The following is a 19,550-nucleotide window of genomic DNA, read 5'->3' as shown; positions in this document are numbered from 1 at the left end:
GAATTTTATGTCATGATTAGTAGACACAACCCTGGAGAGTCTCCAGGCTCTGCTAACACCTCCAAGGAGATAAGCACTCCCAGCCAAAACCACACCATCCTAATGGTTTCTGGAGAAGCCAGAAATGTAAACATCTTCTCATTTTGCCATAGCACCATAGTCTCTACTTCTAGAAAGATCCAGTTTCCCACATACCACTTCCTATGCTTCCCTATTTCTGGGGGAGAAACTTATTTACATTTGACCACTTCCATAACCCACCTCTCTGAAGTACAGCAACAGCTGGAATGTCTCCAGGACTCAGAGAATTCATACTACTGACAACAGGCAAATTAGTTAATATTCATTTTAGGTTTCTATGATCAATGATAGTGTATAAAGAATTTTTAGTATATGTGCTGCCGAAGCGAGCACAGTGTATAAAGAATTTTTAATGTCAAAAGTAATGTGTGGGAAAAGTAAATCAATTTGAAGGAAATGTTCATATTTTTCCCATATAACCTTCTCAAAAGTAAGTATGAATTTGTAGCCAAAAATCTATTAATGAAATAAAAGCAATAATGAGAGGGGAGTTAAAGCTCAGCCTAATTCTTGGTTCATGATAAAAGAATTAGCGTTTTCTGTTAATCATGATTTAGAGTGGTTGCATAAAATCCAAGAGAAAAGATCTAACTTCTGTTAGACATTTAGGACTAAAGTTCATGAGAGAATCTGTGGTTGGAATGGTGATTTGAAATTCATCTGCATAGCAGGAATAGTAGAAGTTATGAATGAAGATTTCCATACTTGCCTGGAACTTATATGTTAACAAAATAGAGTCCTCAAACCCAACTCTCAGGGTAATGGAAGTAGTGGAGCAATTAGATACAGGCTGGAAGCTATTAGAAAGGAGGAAGACCCAGGACAGTGTGGGGTTTTAGAAGTCAAGGGAGAAAATGAAGCCAAGGTCTCACTGATTGAGAAACATAAAAAACTGGAAAGGCCACAGGAAAGCAGGTCAAAGATGTCTCTGTATACTGTTAATCACACCTTTTGGTGGTGGGCACTAGGAACTAAGGACTGACATGTTCTAGCTCCAGCAGGCAAGACTTCTCCCATTGCTCGATCCTGAGTTTCCTGGGCCCTCGATCTGAAACCGTAAAATATGTAGTATTTATTTAGTATTAGAACCGTGTTCTGAAGACGCTTTTTCTGGAGCTGTTTTGAGACCACAGAACTGAAAAAGCTTTTGAGATGAAATGCTAGCCTTGTACCCAGGTTGGCCTGTCATTCTTTCCATTTAAAGCCACTGGTAATATGGTTGCAAGATGTATTTTGCCCATTTTTTAAAAGCCATTTTCTACTTTCCAACCACCAAAATATGTTGGGAGTGTCATAATTGTTTTTCTCTTTGGAACTTTAGAAAATATTGTTTTTATAATAGAAATAGCATTTCTTTAATTTTTTTTTCTTTTTTTAATCGCCAACGGCTGCCATACCAAACCACGGACTTGGCTCATTTATATTTCCAATTCTAGCTTGTGCTAAGATTTCTGGCAGATGAGTGTTGTAGAACTGCCCAGAGTATTTCTGAGGAGGTTTATCTCAGAGGCTAGTCAGATGAAAGACTGAAAAATTAAAATGGACTTCAATGCATTAATTCAGGTAAAGCATTTAGAATAGGGTCATGCATGTGGGAAGTATATATGAGTGCAGGTTATTATTATTATTAGAGCCTTCATGATGTACATCAGAGACCAAAATGGACTAAGAAAAGCAACCTATTCTTATGATAGAATAAGTGCTTCCTAAGAATCCCAAACAAATGATTGTTAGAGTTTAGAAGACTTCTAGGAAGCTGTTAAAAGATGACAGCACTAAGGGGTGATAGGCTAAGTTTGTAAAGGAATTGGCCAGTTGGCAGTTGGGTATGCTTACCTATAAAACATACCATGAAGTGGGAGGTGAAGGAGGTTAGGACTACTAAAACCTAGTTATAATACTTACCTGGCAATGGAGACACCATTATCAAGCAGGTGGTTTTCCCAGGGTGCGGCTTGTCCATTGCACTGAGGATGCGCAGACCCCTGCAATATCTCCAAATGTGGGAAACTCAACTGCATAATTTGTGGTAGTGGGGGACTGTGTTCACACTCTCTTCTAGTAAAAAATGTAAAACAAATGATAAAAGAATAAAACCTAATTATAGAATCTACATCCTTTGGAAGTGGTTTGATTGTAATTGAAATATAGAAGTACTTGGAATTAGCGTAGAAAGAAAATGTTGAGACCTGAAAAGAGCATGATGTTCAAGGATTTAGAAGTTGTAAAAAATGTGAAGAGAGTTATATAAGTGAGCTTCCATTTAGGGTTCTTTCTGTGTCCCTTTATATAATTTTTTTCATAGTCTCCACATTTTCTTGAAGTAGGTCAATGTGATTGGAACATTTATGTATAAATGATATGGTTTCCAAAGATTGTCAGTATCTGGTCACCTGTTTTTACAAGAATTTGCTCTGAGAAGTGTGAAAATCACTTTCATAGTATTTTTTGTGTCAATCATGAACCTCTTTCATTTAGATCATTGCAAAAGGTGGAAAGAATGTATCACAGGATGTCAGATAATGGGAAGACAGAGGGTGCCCTGCCAGATTTTACAAGCTAACCATGTCCAATCTAACCAGTGAAATAGTATGTCAAAGAGTCTTGGAAGAGAGTTGGGAGTACCAGACAAATGTTGAGTGAAGATGAAGGAAATAGGGGAAGAGTAGATAGGATGTTTTGGAGTTAGCGAAACCTCTCTGCAGACTCAGTGTAGAGGAAGACATGACTTAGATTCTTAAAAAAGTGGTGATGAGAAAATAAAAACAGCTTTCAGCAAACCCAGCCCACCCCTCACCTGAAACTCCAGTAGCCTGAAAGAGCCCATTTCCAGGGTAGAATCCCACAAAAGAAATAGCTAATTCTCACAGAGAATGGTATAGCCCATCCTTTTGAAACAACCTCTAACCCTGTCATCCCCATCAGTCATCCTAATGGATAGTAAAGTTTTAAAATAAAACAAAGAAAGAGGATTATGGGCACATTTTCAGACCTTCCAAACATATATGTCAGGATATCCAAAGAGCTCTTTGGCAGGACAAAGAAAACAGTGTTTAATGAAGAATATTCAAGTCAGCAATTTGGAAGATGACGTTGCAAAAGTAGGTCAAGACCTAATTATAAAGGACCTTGAGACCTTAGAAATGAAAGCTCAGAGTTTTCTCTTGGCATGGGAAATAAGTAAAAGATTTTTGAGCTAGAGCATAGATAAAATATTTAAAAGATATATTTCAGAAAGACAACTCCTCTGGTTGGTAGTGAGTAGGGTAGACTATAGTGGATAGGAAGACTCCAGGCCAGAGAAGGGAATGCAGGCTGATGCTACTGCCATGGGTCTGGATTTCATAGTCTCCTGAGGCTAGAAATAGGAGGTGTATTCTTAAACTAAAATCACATAGGTGCTCTTTTATTTCTTTTTTCACTTTTTTATTACAGAAAGGATTCAGTCATATACGTTAGATAAAATAGTACAATGACTTCCCAGTAACTGATAGTAAACTTCAACAATTATCAGTATTATGCTGATCTTTTTTTATTTATCTCCCCCTAAAGCTGATTTTGCATGTATTTAATTTTTTTTTTTAAAGATTTTATTTATTTATTTGACAGAGAGAGATCACAAGTAGGCAGAGAGGCAGGCAGAGAGAGAGAGAGAGAGAGGGAAGCAGGCTCCCTGCCGAGCAGAGAGCCCGATGCGGGACTCGATCCCAGAACCCTGAGATCATGACCTGAGCCGAAGGCAATGGCTTAACCCACTGAGCCACCCAGGCGCCCCGCATGTATTTAATTTTAACTTTTTCTTTTGAAATAATTACAGGCTTATAGAAAAAATTTCAAAAATAATACCAAAAATCCCCATATACCCTTCAAGCAAATTTCCCAAATGTTAAAATTTTGCCACATTTACTTTAATTTTTTCCTCTCTCCCTTCTCTGTTCTTGGCCTCTCACTCTCTTTTTAGTATATGACAACTCCCCAGTTGTCTCATGTTTGGCCAGTGGGAGCCCCTGTAACCTAGATCCTAGGTCCATCCTGACATTTCTCTAGCAGATTTTGAGCACTTGTTCTATTTTGACACAATACAATGTTCCAGGCCCATGTTGCTTTTTCCATGTAACAAGCCTGGAAGCAAACATTTCTTCAAGGACCCTGTTCCTTTCAGTGAAAAATGATATTTAGAAACCAAAATATGAGCATTAGAGGTGTGTGTGTATGTTTGTGTTTTTTATTTCTTTTGCTGCTAGGATCTCTCATCAGACATATCTAGAAAAAATTATATGTACATTTATATCTGTAAACGTATACGTTCTATTTCTATGTGTAAAACTATGAGTTCATATTGATACCTCCAGTTTCAATCCAATACCACCGGACTCATTCCATCCTTACTCCCTTTTGTAATTTTAATTTCCAACAATGAGAAACCTGACTCTTACCTACAGTATAAATAAAATCATTCTTTTTATGAATTACCCCTATGACTTTATAGAATAGCCCTGAATTTACACATAGCCTGCTCTTTTTGACCTGCTAGACTTCCTCAGTGGGAAAGAGCAGGGGGAAAATGCCCACAACAAGCAACAATTTGACATATACATTCTGCCACACTTCTGGACACAAGGCAAAACACAGGGTGAAGTGTTTCCAGGGCAGTTAAGGACTAGAAACCTCACATCTGTCCTTGGATGGGAGTTTATTTTCTCAGTCTAAGTCTGGGTTTGACATTCCAGCTGCTCGCCCTTCCACGGCAAATGGATATGGAGAAGGCTGCCACCAGCCGCTGATGGAGAAAACAGCTGCCTTTAGAGGGGATAAGCCACAGAGGCGGTTGGATGTCCTCTCCGCTGCCCCCATCTTCTCCCGCTCCTGCAAATACAATATGCGTACTTTCTCACACAAATGAAGGGCAAAAGACTTTTGTTTGTTGCTAGGAAATCCTACTGGGAGTAAGAAAATCTCTCGTAAGTAAATTATTTAGCCAAAGTTTTCCCTTAGATGGTAACTTGCATAAACATCAGTTTAAGCATGATTATTTTGATTATTTGTGAGTTGTTCCCCATGTGGATTTGTTCAACTTCCTGAAAAGTTGGATGAGTTAGCACATGATCTTGATGAGCTGACCACCACTTTATTCCAGTATGCTTGCCTATAGAGGCCTATTTCCACTCATTACACTGTGCTTATTGATTATTTTCTATGTGTCAGACACTGTGTTAAAGAGACGTAGAGAGTCCATATTCTAGTCACCAGGAACAGAAGTGGTTGGCCCTCTTTCCCTTAGGGGGTAAACCATTTCTCGTGGTCTTAAAACCAGCTGTGTTTTGGATGCTGCTTATCAGTTTTCCCTAATCCTTAATCAGCTACCTGACATCTCCTATGATGCCTCCAGTTCTGCCATTAGTTTTGATTCCTTCCTAAAGGCTTTACATTCTTATATAATTTCATATTATAATATAAGTACTTTCTCTAGCAGGATCTTTGTCTTAAATCATTATACAGAGGATATATTAATGGTATTAGATAACAGTTAACCTGGAGAAAGGTCTTATGAGTAGGAACTCATAAAAAAGAAGAAAGGTCAATTAGAAGGTGAGGGCAGGGGATCCTAGCTGACACCATTACCAGTTTAATAATTTTCAGCCTACAAAGATCCTGAGTTAACTGAGAACAGTTGATACCTTTTAAAATATTTTTTATAACCCAAAATATGTGCTTTGTTTTTGTCACTCCATGAAAAAAAGAAATATAAGGAGTCTAGACAGCTGCTACAAAATAAAAACAGATCCCAAATTTAGATACAGCTAATCTCCCACACATAAATTTAAAAGGGATTGATTTTCTTATATTTTTATACTTACAAAATCTTCTACAATAAAATTACATTGTTCATATTTCATAATAGAATGAGGGGGAGCACGCAAAATATGGACCCCTACTGCCATTCTGCATGTTGGTTAGGATTCTTGATTGAAGTGACATAAATACAGTGTAGCTAGCTTAAGGGAAATGTATTAACTCGTGAAACTGAAAAAGGTACACAGGTAGCTCTGGTTAGAGAAAATTCTCATAGTTTTCTCAGGTTTCTGCATGTCTTGTAACCAGAAATAAGGGTTGCCTTTAGGGGGGACCTTTTCAAGAATATTTGTATATAGTGAGCAGCTAGTGTCTCACTCTGGAACAAAGGGAAAGCAGGATTACGACCCATTATAAAAGATCTGAGTTCCCTTAGCTCAGGGTTTCTTTTGTAATGCAATTCACTGTGTGTATAGGTATCAGGTGTTCCTCTTTACATTACTATGAGGATTGGAACTTGAGGAGAGGAATGGGTACAAGGAATGGGTGCAATGGATACTCCAGTTCATTATGGGTGTGAGTAGTAAACATTCTTTGTCTCAGAACCAAGAGCTTCATGTCTTCTACTTGGCATCCACTAAACTAGCAGGCCAAGTTTTTAGCTTGCAAGTAAGATAAAACCTCAGACTTCACAGTTCTTGTCAACTCAAGGGATCAGAGAAAAGGTTAACTATTGGGACCAGAGTTTCTTATCTGTGCCCCTCAGGACCATCCTTCTCTCCATATCTTCTATGGACTGAATGTTTATATTCCCCCCAAGTCCATATATTGAGACCTAATCCCCAATGTGAGGGTATTTGAAGGAGGGGCCTTTGGGAGGTAATTAGATTATAAGGGCAGAGCCTTCATGAATGGGATTAGTGCCCATATAAAAGAGGCCCAAGAGAGTTTTCTCATCACATGGGCTATCTGTGAACCAGGAAGTAGATAGGCTCTCATCAGACACTAAATCTGCTATAACCTTGATCATACACTTCCCAGCCTCCAAAGCTGTAAGATATAAATTTTGTGAGAAATAATTTTCTTATAAACAAGCCACCTAGTCTATGGTATTCTGTTATAGCAGCCCAAATAGACTAAGGCAATACCTCATCCATTTCTGCCTATTCCTAGCCAACTTCAGTCGGTAGAGAAAAAAGATCGCTTTTGTCAGTCCCAGATATTTGTTTTCTCAGCTCCATAGCCCAAGACTGCTGACTTTAAATATCTGTATATTGTTCCCAGGGAAGAATTCTGATTGACCTAATTTTTGTCCCATTTCCCCTGAACCAGTATTTACTTGACAGGTATACCCAAGCTATACTCCACAAGAATGCATTTCTGAAAGCTGTGTTCTTAAATATGAAAACTCTTATGAATGTATTCTTCTTTTAATATGTACAAATAATGAAAATTTCAGTATAAATTATTTATATTCAAAACTGTATACTTTTTAAATATAAATGCCTCTCAATTTCTACCTCTCTTCACTCTCAATATTTAGTTATAGCAGCAGAGTTATTTGGCAGCAGAGACCAGAGCAGCATTCCTTAAATGTAATAAAGATAAAATAAAACTGACTAGCTACAATTAAATAGTTAAAAGGAAATAGTCATTTGGGTGACTCTTTGGGTGAAATAGTCATTTGGAAAGGTGATCATTCAACAAGTCGGTTCTAGGCACAACCAACTAGAGCCTTTCTTCTCACCTCTGCTTTGACCCCCACTCATGTTCACATTTCTTCTTCTTCACTCCTCTATTTCAGTATTTGTCTCTCTCCCTGATAATTTCCTGAGAGCACAGAGACTACTTATGGTTCATATATAGTAAGCTGGATAAAAAACTTGTTCATGTTGGCAAATGAGAAGCAGGCCAGGCTTTTCTGGAGATAAGCAGGCTGCTTGAAGAAGAAACATGGTAAGACAAAAAGATTCCTCAAATCCTGATACATATTTTCCCAATAATTGTTTTCTTACAAAAAAATGGAGTAAGCTCCAAAGATTTGAGTAGATTTTATTTTTCTGTTTATTAATTCCCAGTTTTAAGAAACTTCTCGAAACATAGCTAATTTAAACCAGTTAGAATAAAATTTCCTATTAAATTTCCTGAAGATCATTGAGGTCTCATTAAAATAAGCCCTACATCCTCTCTTTGGAAACATTCTGCTTTGCTCATGTGCCTTTTCCTGCCAATTTTTTTTTTTTTTTTTCCCAAATCCTTAGTTCAAATACTGAAACTCTTAGTGAGTCTGTTCGATTTTGATGGTAATATTAAAAGAGTGGTTATAGCTTGGTGTTTTTATCTGGGTCCTCAGATTTATTGCTGCCCTTTTCCCTTTGCTAAGAGAGAAGAGAGGCCAAGGCCCTGAGATGCAGCCTCAGGACAAAGAAGGAGCCAGTTTGGCTTCTGCATGATCAATGAATCATGGTAATCATAGATCTCCTGGGGCTCAAGCCCACTGGCAAGCCAGCTGAGGAAAAGAGCCTCAGCTTCTGTAGCAGGTAGAGCCAGCCAGCAGGATGATGATGGATTAATTTCATTGGCCTCACCCTGTTTTTCTTTAGTGGATACCTGCATGATACATATGTGTGTGTGTGTACACATATATACACACACATATTTACATATATACACACACATATACATATATGTATATATTTATGTCCCTACACCTGTTTTTAAATAATGATGAAGCTGTGATGATTTTATATACCATGAGAATACTAGAGTGCCTCAGGCAGTAACTTCTGTCACCTTGAATATCTCCTATCTGCTGGGAACCCCAGATTTGCTTGTAAATTAAATAACTAACAATATGAGTTTTTCTAGAAGTGTTATTATATCTGCCACATTGGAATAATCATGGATTCTGTTAAATCAGACTTAGATATCTGGAGTACTTTCAATTTGATTCCAAGGGTACTCCTATACTTGGACCCAAACCACATTTCCTCACAATGTAAAGTCTATTATGTGGGGTGGTATGGGGTAATCCGGAGAGAATCTCCTGACCCTCGCATACAGACATCTGAAATGCTTCCATTAATGACACACCCTTCCAGGGAAATATTTTGACTGTTTGTTCTTACTAACAGAGAAAATAAAATTCTGTTTGGGCTGCAGGGCTTTTACATCACCCCAATGAACGTGAGCCAAGAAGCCAGTGTGTCTTATCATCACAGATTTACATTTTAGGGCCTAATGGTATGAGACGTTAAAATTCCGAAGGCCTGTGCAAAAACGCTATGTTACTTTTTCACAGGTGTAACTAATCATATAGAATATTTCTCTGTTAGTGTAACCAAATGTTTAATTGTGGAGCAAAACAATTGCTTTCTGATAGCTCTAATCTGGAGATATTTTTGACCAAAGCAAGTACAATATTTTCATTGAATAGTGGAACAAAAATTTATTAGCAGATATCAAATAGCTCAAGAACTCTAAGTTTACCAAGATGAGAGGTAGACATTAGAAAGTGTAAGAAAATAAACCTCACAGAATATTCAAAAAGAAAAAAATTAATAATTTTTTTGTATTATTGATTATTGTTCATTATTTTTATTATCAATTGCATGTTAGAATAGTATACATTTGGTTAGATAAAATGTACATAGAATGTATTACTAAAACTAATTTTACTGTTTCATTTTTTTAAATTTTTTATTTTTTATAAACATATATTTTTATTAATAATTTTTTAAAGAAAGATTTTATTTTTTTTTTTTAGATTTTATTTATTTATTTATTTGACAGAGATCACGAGTAGGCAAAAAGACAGGCAGAGAGGAAGGGGGAAGCAGGCTCCCCACTGAGCAGAGAGCCCGATGTGGGGCTCGATCCCAGGACCCTGAGATCATGACCTGAGCCAAAGGCAGAGGCTTTAACCCACTGAGCCACCCAGGTGTCCCACATTAATAATTTTTTTAAAAAGTCCTCCTGGTTAGAGGTAAAACATTCAAGGAGAAGAAACTCAAAGGGAAAAAAAAAAAGATAGAAGGAAAATTCGGTACTTATGATCAACTATGAGAGAGTGTTTTTAAACACTCACCCAGTTAGTTAAATCAAATACTTTTTACATTTACGTACTAAGAAATCTTACTAATGACAGGTAATTAATAAAGGATGGACCTAATTAATAATAAATCTGAAAATTCAAGGAGTAGGTACGAAAGAGAAAACCAGCATATATTATTCCTACTTTTAAAGATTTGTCTGTAGAGTTCAGGCATTAACTTCCTTACAGTCCAAATTAATCTGAACATCTGATGAATATTCTCAGTACACATTTACTACTGATAACAGAGGCAGGAAGAGAATGCTTGCCCCGACAATTTAAGACTCACTAAGTTAGCTACTACTAAGTATACCATGGATCTCTATTCCTTTGATGAACTTGAGCTAAACTTTGATTATTTTTCCTATTTCCAAAAGGCATTTACCTGGCCAGGTATCAAACTTTTTTTTTTTTTTGTAATTTAATTTTTTTTCAGGTATCATGACTTTAAATTGTTAATGTTATCAAGGTGGGAAGAGAGGTAAAATTGTAGGCAAGTCCTCTAGAAGACTGAAGACTCCACAGTATTTTCCTCTGAAGGCAAAAACTCCCTGATTATATTTAGAATTCTATGGCTGTAAGCAAGTTTAACAGACAGTGGCTTAAGGACAATGCATGAAATGACCCACCTGTTTCAAAACAAATTTGCTTAGCCCATATGGTGGAAGAGAGATGACAGTGTTAAATCCAGCAGGCACCTGGAGAACTATTTCCTTAGCGCCCTATGAAGGAAGGCAGACTTTCTTCTGGCTTCTGCCTACCCACATGACCTTTTGACATCTTCCTGGGTCTGCTGTATAGACAGAATGGGTCATCAGACAGCATTGTCCTACTAGGCCAACTTAGCCTTCCCCAGTGGAAGTTTTATAATGAGTGACCTTTTTCTTATGAGAAGTGGAAACCTAAAACTTTGAGTTGCACCCAGGCCCTGGTGTGTTTTTCTGGGGCAGCCTTCTCTAGACACACGTGTGTATACCTCTCACACCTGCACATCATTGCATTGCCCAGTTCTAAGAATAGGAAGCCAAACGCCACATGAACACTGGGCAGAGAAATAAGGCAGGGAGAGCAGACAAGCCCTGGTGAGGTATGTCTAAAGCCAGGGCACACATGGTGCCCTAGGCTGTCCAGAGGAGGTGTGACACTGTTTACCAGGGAGAGTGGCTGCTGCAGCCTGGCTCCCTACGCCCTGTCTGGCTTATGAAATTTGATCTAAATCACAGAAGTCAAAAACATATTACTCTGACCACAATTCACATTCCGTAGGAGGAGACGGGATTAGAACATTTCTATTCTTGCCCAGTGCTGCTAAATTTAAAGTCAATATAACTGTTAACTGCAGTCTTCCTTCAAAAGACCAAAAGCAAGCATCATTTTCTGGTGGCACAATGCTCTGAAATGTCACCATGAACTGTATGGTTGGAAAAAGGAAGATGAGAGGTCACAAGAGTCCTAAATTCATAGCCAAAGTGGCTAGCAGTGCCACTTATAGTGAACACCTCTGCTTGAGACTTCATTCATACCCTCGTCCATTCATTTATTCATTTCTTTCATTCTTTCTTTATTAAGTGTCTAAATATTAAGCCATTTATTAAGCTTCTATTATGTATAGAGCATAAAAGTGAATAATCCCCAGTCCTTGACAGGCTTATAAAGGAGACAGGCACACACATGAAGAGTAACAATTATCAGACCCAAGAAGCATCTCAGAGCAAACTTCACAATTATTCTCCTTTTTAGCCTTCTTCTCCAAATCCCTACCTGACCCTCTTTTACCATTTTTTAACCAACCTTTTTGTATATAAAGTCATTTTTTAGGTTATGTTTAATTTTATGAGGATATCAGCACCTTCATTAGTTTTTCCAATTCTCTCATACCATGTGGGACCATCAGTGACTTAGATCTGCTGTCAAGTAGTTGGGAGACTTATTTCCATTTACCTGGCCAGATCTCTGTGATGGACATCTAAGAGGAAATCACCTCTCTCGCTAGTCAACCTGAGACCACTGAAGGCTCCTATAGAGAAACATGAGCAGGAACTGTGGCAATTAAGTTCTGTTTTTGGATTTAGTTTTTATTTCTGCTGGTCCACAAGTCTGAAGGAACTAAATTCTGTGGATTATTTTCTTACTTCTACTTCAAATAATATTATATATTATTATTTTACGCAGGCTGACACACCAACCCCTGGGTCTAAGGAATGGCCCTGAGCTTACTGTTCTACCTGCACCTGAATAATTGGTGCCTTGAAAGAAGGCCTGCAGGAGTCTTATTCCCCAACTCTTTTCTCTAATCTTTTTTTTTTTTTTTTTTTTTTTTTTTTTTTAAGGGGAAGAGGGGCAGAGAGAGAGGGAGTAAGAGAATCTTAAGCAGCCTCCAAGTTCAGCACTGAGCCCAACACAGGGCTCAATCCCACAACACTGAGATCATGACCTGAGCCAAAATCAAGAGTTGGATGCTTAGCCAACTAAGTCACTCAAGCACCCCTCTTTCCTCTACTCTTTTTTTTTTTAAATTAACATATAATGTATTATTTGTCCCAGGTCCTCTACTCTTACCACAGCTGACCACCTGAAGGCCAGCAGAAGTTCCTACCTATAGGAACATGTTATGCCTTCCTCCCTCCTCCTGTACCACAGTGGGTTAAGATTTGGGGTAAAGCACCTCTTGGGCATGTAGTACTGAGAGCTCTTTACTCATTTCTATGTGTCCTTCCTTCCACAGAGAGAGTAAGAGCAAATCATCAGGGAAGAGGAAGAGAGCTTGGAGAGGGTTACAGCTTGTGGATATGCTGAGAAATTACCTCTTAGAATAGAATCCTAGGATGGATTAAATATTATTTACACAGAAAAAAAAAAAAAAAACTAAAGGAAAGAATGTGAGTTACTTGGAGTTGAGTTGTCAGAGAAGAATTCAGCAATTCTACACGGTAGTGACCTGCACCAGGAAGGAACAAGTCTCTGGCCTGGCCTCCTGCATCCCCAGGCACAGGTTCTGGACTGGCCCTGAAACAGGAGACTCAGCTCCCAGCATATTGAAACTACATCAACGAAATGTTATTTTCTTTCCATGGAAAAATTATAGCAAAGAGATTAAGATATGATTTAGTACATTTCAAAGGAAAACAAACATTTATTGCAATAAATAACCATAAAATAGGTCTAATAATACTCTACTTTAAAAATACTCTCATGGATTGGGAAAATAGTGAAACTTCCTTTTCACAGTGCTTAAATTTTCACAGAGCATTAAATTAATGGTTTGAAATTTTGACTGCTAATTCAAGGTCTGGAGTTTCTCACTGCATGACCCATGGCTCAGCCCCTCACTTCGTGATCCCCATGTCTTTCTCTGCACAATGGGGCACTTCTCTCCTTTCTCAGTGAGCATTTTCTGAAATAACTAAAATAAGACAAGGGTTTTATCCTTTAAAAGACATGATGCCAACAGTTTCAAGTTTTATTTTCATACACTGTTCCTTCTAAATAATATTATCCGCATTGTAACTCCACAAAACATATACACACAATAAGCAAGAATGTGCAACAGATCTAAATAAAGTTACAGAGAGACAAGTACTGGAGACTAAACTCAGTTATCTGTTCAACAAAACAAATCCCTTTTTTAACAATACCATACTCATTAAGTTGAGATAAACACATAAGAATTTCATAAAATAGAAAAGGTAGCCACAAATATCTTTCTTTCCCATTCCTTGACAACATTGCACCCTCCCCAACTCAGATCTGCCCTTTGTGGTGCCTTCCCGGTGGGTCTAATGTACTTGATCAGTATCAACTTGTGCTTATTCACATGTTGCTGATAATTGCTTCCTGCCGCACTGTCAAAGTCTGTCTGGAGAGCTTTTGAGAAATGCCATTTCCTAGGCTCTACTCCTTAAATCCTAACTGCGTTGGTCCTGAGTGGAACTGAGGCAGGCCTGATTTAAAAAGGCTTACAGTGGGTGGGGTGCTTGGGTGGTGCAGTCAGTTAAGCGTCTGACTCTTGGTTTTGGCTCAGGTCATGATCTCAGGGTCAAAAGACTGAGCCCTGTGTTGGGCTCTGCACTGTGTGGAGTCTACTTAAGACCCTCTCTCCCTCTACCCCTCCCCACCTCTCTGTCTCTTTCTCTCACAAATAAACAAGTAAATAAATACATTTTTTAAAAATATATAAAAGTCTCGCCAGGTGATTGTAATGTGCAGCATGGCTGGGAAAAACAAACAAACAAACAAACAAAAACACATCGCATGGTTGACCCAGAGAAGGGCTTTCACTTGTAGGTAGACAGAGCTAAAAAAATAGTTACTGATGCCCTGAATATATACCCTGTTTAAGGAATTGCCTTTGTGCAGGAGAGGCACTGTCGTGCCCCTGATGGCCCAAGGTGTATCTCAACGTGTTCTCAAAATCCATTAGTTGCAAATGAAATCCTGAATTTAATTCCATGCTTTTGGGTAGGTTGACCATATAATTTATTCTTCAAACTAGTGAATTATGAGAATGAATTTGAGGGTGAATTATGCTAGAACAACCAGGCAAACGGGTCCATACAAGCCACCCCACTTACGGGATATTTTTCTAATTGGGAAATACTTAAACAGACTTTTAGGATACAACTTTTTGCTTCTTGAACAGATTAATTTTCTCATTTGTAAAACTGATGTAGTAGTTGGCAAGTTGGATGGAAGTTTAAATGTGGATATATTTAAGTCCTGTATATAAAGGTTGTGTATTACTATTTGATCCAAAATACTTGCCATCAGAGAGACTGAGACGCAAGAAAGTATTAACAGAGAAGAATTAACAATCGTTATTCAGCATTTCCTTTTTTAATTTAGCTCCCACGGTGAACTTGGAAATGAGCTAAAGGAAGGAATTTACAGATTTGTCAAAAGCCTCACCATGGCCTATTCTGTGCGGTGCTACTCATCTAACCTGTCAGTTCTCTTTTTCTAAACATCCTAGCTCAAATATTTCCTAGTGCACCAAAGAGAGTTTGCAGTTGCAATATTATGGTTGTAAAAGACTCTAATAACTATAACCAACATCAAACATCTATACTGTATTTTACAGATTAAATGACATTCAGTACTCCAGGAAGGCAAAGCCTTTAGAGGTGCCCACCGCTGCTAGCTTTATTTCCTTGGTAGTTTCTTCACTTTGCTCACTCCCACTTTCCTCTTGGGTGAGTGCGGATGGCACTGCTCCTGTCCTTAGGTTATTTGGGGCTGGAAGTGGAAATGTTAGAGTCTAGTATATGGAACATACACCACAAATGGCAGCTACTACTGTTACCATTGTCATTGGTTTGGGCTCCTGATTCTCCCAGCAACAAACCCATGCAGGGAATAGAACAGGTGGTGGGAGGAACAGCCCTAGTGAGGACCAGGGGAAGAGAAGAAGGGCAAGGAGATTCATTCCTATTTTACCAAAGTGGCTGGATCTGAAGCTCAGGTTTATTAGTGCAGTTTAGATTAAGTCTGATGACTTCATAATTAGGACACAGAGTTAGGCAGGCTCTTACCTCTTTCCTCATCAATCTAGAAGCCAGGGATTTACTCAAGTCTGGCTGAAGTATCTCCTGTATCTGAAAGTCTCACATTGATGGTGTAGCATAGCAGGTATTGCACAGAGCCACAGCCTTGTGCATGGTAAGCACCACTACCACGACCGCCCCCCTGAGCCCCCTGTCTTCTGGCATTATTTTCTTAACTTTCCCGGCTATGCACATTTCGATTCCATGTGGTACAATTGTTAGCATTTAGCAAGAAAGTGGAATATCGCCCAACACATTTAGATAATTTATTTGCAGAGCTAGAGTGTTTTTATTGCCTAAGCTTAGATTAGATTGAGCTTTTTCTTTTTTTCCAATACAAGAGAAGTAATTGAGAAAAGTGGTGAAGTGTTATTGCAGGCACAAGGGAGTCATTTAACTGGCATGCAAAAATGCAGTGATAGACACAGATGGAAGAGGAGGAATGAATGCCAGGAAAAGACATCAGAGCTGAGATCAGAAAGGACCAAAGAATAAGTGCCCCTTCTCTAATTTATCCCAGGGACATGAGGCAGACAGGAGGAAGACCATTGAATTTACATTGAATGGAGATATCCTTCATATCAGGAGTTGCTGGATGAACAAGTATTACTCATCCACCCGGTTCATAGGTTTCTATATCTAAGTCAAAAGGGTCCGTGGGTTTGCCAGCCCTGCGAAGTTTATCACCAAGGGGGTAAGAGGAACAAATGACTATGATCTTGTAAAGAATCTTTTATTCTCAACTAAATTTGAGATTGCAAGCCTCAAAATAAACATGGAATTAGTCTCCTGTGTGGCACAGTGCCCTATAATTTTCATCTCACTGGGCTCTATAAATTTCAGCTTTCAAATCTACAGACAACATTCATACGGGTAAACAAGTTCACTTGCCCCAAGACCTGGCTACAAGGTTAGGTACCTAATCTGAACCTAAAGCTGATGTTTGTGTTAGGAGAAATCTGGGTGTCATGTTTTCTTACGCTGTCAATGCATGCTTCTTCAAGGAACAATTCAGTGTACCTCTATTGGTTGATCTCTTGTTCTAGATAGCCACACACACCCCGGAATGCTAAGATTCTGATTTTAAACCAGAAACATGTAGGGCACATGTGAGAATCAAATTCACAATGAAGGAAAGGTCTACTACTAGTTTCATACATCACTCTCCTTCTGAACTTCCATTTCTTCTTTGCTCATTATTTTCATGTCTTTCATTATTTGAAAGCTGTATGCTTTGTAGAATTTGAATCCCACCCTTTCTGCTAGAATACTCCTTTGATAAAGAAGTAGAGTGGGCAACAGCAATTAATCAACCAGCATGGTGGGCTTCAGCAAAAAAAAAAAAAATAGAAAGAAAGAAAGAAAGAAAGAAAGAAAGAAAAAGAGCTACCAACAGAATACTGAGATCCATGGAAACAGAAAGACTATAGAGGTAGAGCCATGATCCTTCTAGGTCATTTATAATTAAAACATGAAGTTAGCAGAGCCTAGGATTGATTTATCATGCTTCTCTTCTCTCCTCTCCTCTTCTCTCCTCTTTCTTAACTTCCTTCCCTTTTCCTGCCCCTACACACCATACCACAACACACACACACACACACACACACACACACACACACACTCATTTCAGAACTGGATGAAAGCCTAATGGTAATTCCATACCAACTTTTAATCTATCCAAATTACCAGGTTCCCACTGCCATATGCCAAGGTACCAGTGAGCTTTCTGGTACCACCCAGCAATTCGGAGTGGTTAGAATGGTCGGATGATGGCTGCACCCTTGTTGCAGTTTGCTTTATGAACTCCCCTTGCTTATGGCTTTTTAACTTTGGAATAATGAGCCCCTTCATGCTGAAGTGGAGTCCAAGAAATGGAGAAGGGATTCCAGTCTAAATGGGAAAAGGAGAGGCAAGCAAAACACAATTTTCAAACCATAAGGCAGGAAAAAACAGGGGCAGGAACCAGTTGTTAAAAATATTGTTTTTATAGGACTCGTGGCAAAAAAAAAAAACAAAAAAAAAAACTTTTATGTAAAAGACTACCTACATTCATTGATTGGAAAATAAAAATTAGAGCATGCATTTATGGGAGGGATTTGGTTTAATTTTTAGTTACAAATCTGTTCTTTTGGGTTTTTTTTCCTTATAAATCTTTTCTTTGATTTGGTCTTTTCTACCTTGACTATTGGAGGATTCTTGTATAAACTCAAAATATGAATTGGCTGAATTACACAAATAGAGAAAACTCTTCCACCACATCTTCATATTTTACTCTTTTACATGGCCCTTGAAGAGCTACACAAATCCTTTTATCATCAAATAGAAAACCCTTTGTCCAGTAGAGCATAGCCAACATCCTACCACACTTAAAGACCTCATCTCAGTTTCTCCCATGAGGTCCTCACTTAACCTCCTTAGTTATCTTCTTCCATTCTTTCATTCCACTAATGTTTATGCACTCAGAATATAGCAGGGAGAAAAAGAATAAAACTCCCAACCCTTATTTGAATGGAAAAAGAGATAGACAATAAAGAAAACAAGGATTTTCCATAACTTGAGTGTTTTATGGTGACAGGTTAAGCAAAAAAATTAAAGTAAAGAAGGGCTGTGGTGATATTGCGTGTTTTCTCACTTCAAGAGAGTAGTCAAGGATCACATCACTGAGAAAGTGGTCCTGTCACCCCAGCTTGTCAGAAGACAGGTAATATCACCATGCTTGTTGTCTTTCAAGGTTTCAAGTGATCTTCAAACAACTTCCAATCAGATGTTGAAACAGTGTTTTTATTTAACATGTTCTGTACTCACTGTGCTGGTACTGTGAGGAAAACAAAGAATTAACAGAAATAAAAGATAATTTTAAAAAGGTTTTTCTATTTCCAATAGATTCCACCTTCTTGAGGGTAGAAATAGACTATATGAATCATCATATACTTTAAGAACTTGACACAAATCATGCTATAAAATGCTGTTTGCTAACTGTTGGGACTTCATCAAGATCAAAGGAAAAAGTTAACAAAACCAAAAGACAACTGACAGTATGGGAGAAGATATTTGCAAGCAACATATCAGATAAAGGGCTAGTATCCAAAATCTATAAAGAGCTTAGCAAACTCAACATCCAAAGAACAAATAATCTAATCAAGAAATGGGCAGAGGACATGAACAGACATTTCTACAAAGAAGACATCCAGATGGCCAACAGACACATGATGCTCCCCATCACTCGGCATCAGGAAACACAAATCAAAACCACAATGAGATACCACCTCACACCAGTCAGAATGGCTAAAATTAACAAGTCAGGAAATGACAGATGCTGGCAAGGATGTGGAGAAAGGGGAACCCTCCTACACTGTTGGTGGGAATGCAAGCTGGTGCAACTACTCTGGAAAACAGCATGGAGGTTCCTCAAAAAGTTGAAAATAGAGCTACCTTATGACCCAGCAATTGCACTACTGGTTATTTACCCTAAAGATACAAACGTAGTGATCTGAAGGGGCACGTGCACCCGAATGTTTATAGCAGCAATGTCCACGATAGCCAAACTATGGAAAGAACCTAGATCTCCATCAACAGATGACTGGATAAAGAAGATGTGGTATATGTATGTGTGTGTGTGTGTGTGTGTGTGTATACATATGTATACATATATATATGTGTATACACACACACGTGTGCACACACACACAATGGAATACTATGCAGCCATCAAAAGAAATGAAATCTTGCCATTTGCGACGACATGGATGGAACTAGAGGATATTATGATTAGCGAAATAAGTCAATTGGAGAATTGATCTATCATATGATCTATCATATGAACTATCATATGATCTCCCTGATATGAGGAAGTGGAGATGCAACGGTGGGGGGGTTGGGGGGTAGGAAAAGAATAAATGAAACAAGGTGGGATCGGGAGGGAGACAAACCATATGAGACTCTTTTTTTTTTTTTTTAAAGATTTTATTTATTTATTTGACAGAGAGAAATCACAAGTAGATGGAGAGGCAGGCAGAGAGAGAGAGAGGGAAGCAGGCTCTCTG

General features: G+C 38.3%; 1 non-coding gene across 1 annotated transcript; it reads left to right on the top strand.

The window, feature by feature from the left end:
- Positions 1 to 1,978: 1,978 nt before the first annotated feature.
- On the top strand, positions 1,979 to 2,142 carry LOC116592281. The gene has a single exon (XR_004286444.1). It is a non-coding gene; the product is annotated as a U1 spliceosomal RNA (small nuclear RNA).
- Positions 2,143 to 19,550: the final 17,408 nt, after the last annotated feature.

Source organism: Mustela erminea, chromosome 5 (assembly GCF_009829155.1).
Source record: "Mustela erminea isolate mMusErm1 chromosome 5, mMusErm1.Pri, whole genome shotgun sequence".
In the NCBI taxonomy this organism is placed as follows: Eukaryota; Metazoa; Chordata; class Mammalia; order Carnivora; family Mustelidae; genus Mustela; species Mustela erminea.
This window is presented reverse-complemented; position numbering and strand designations above follow the sequence as displayed.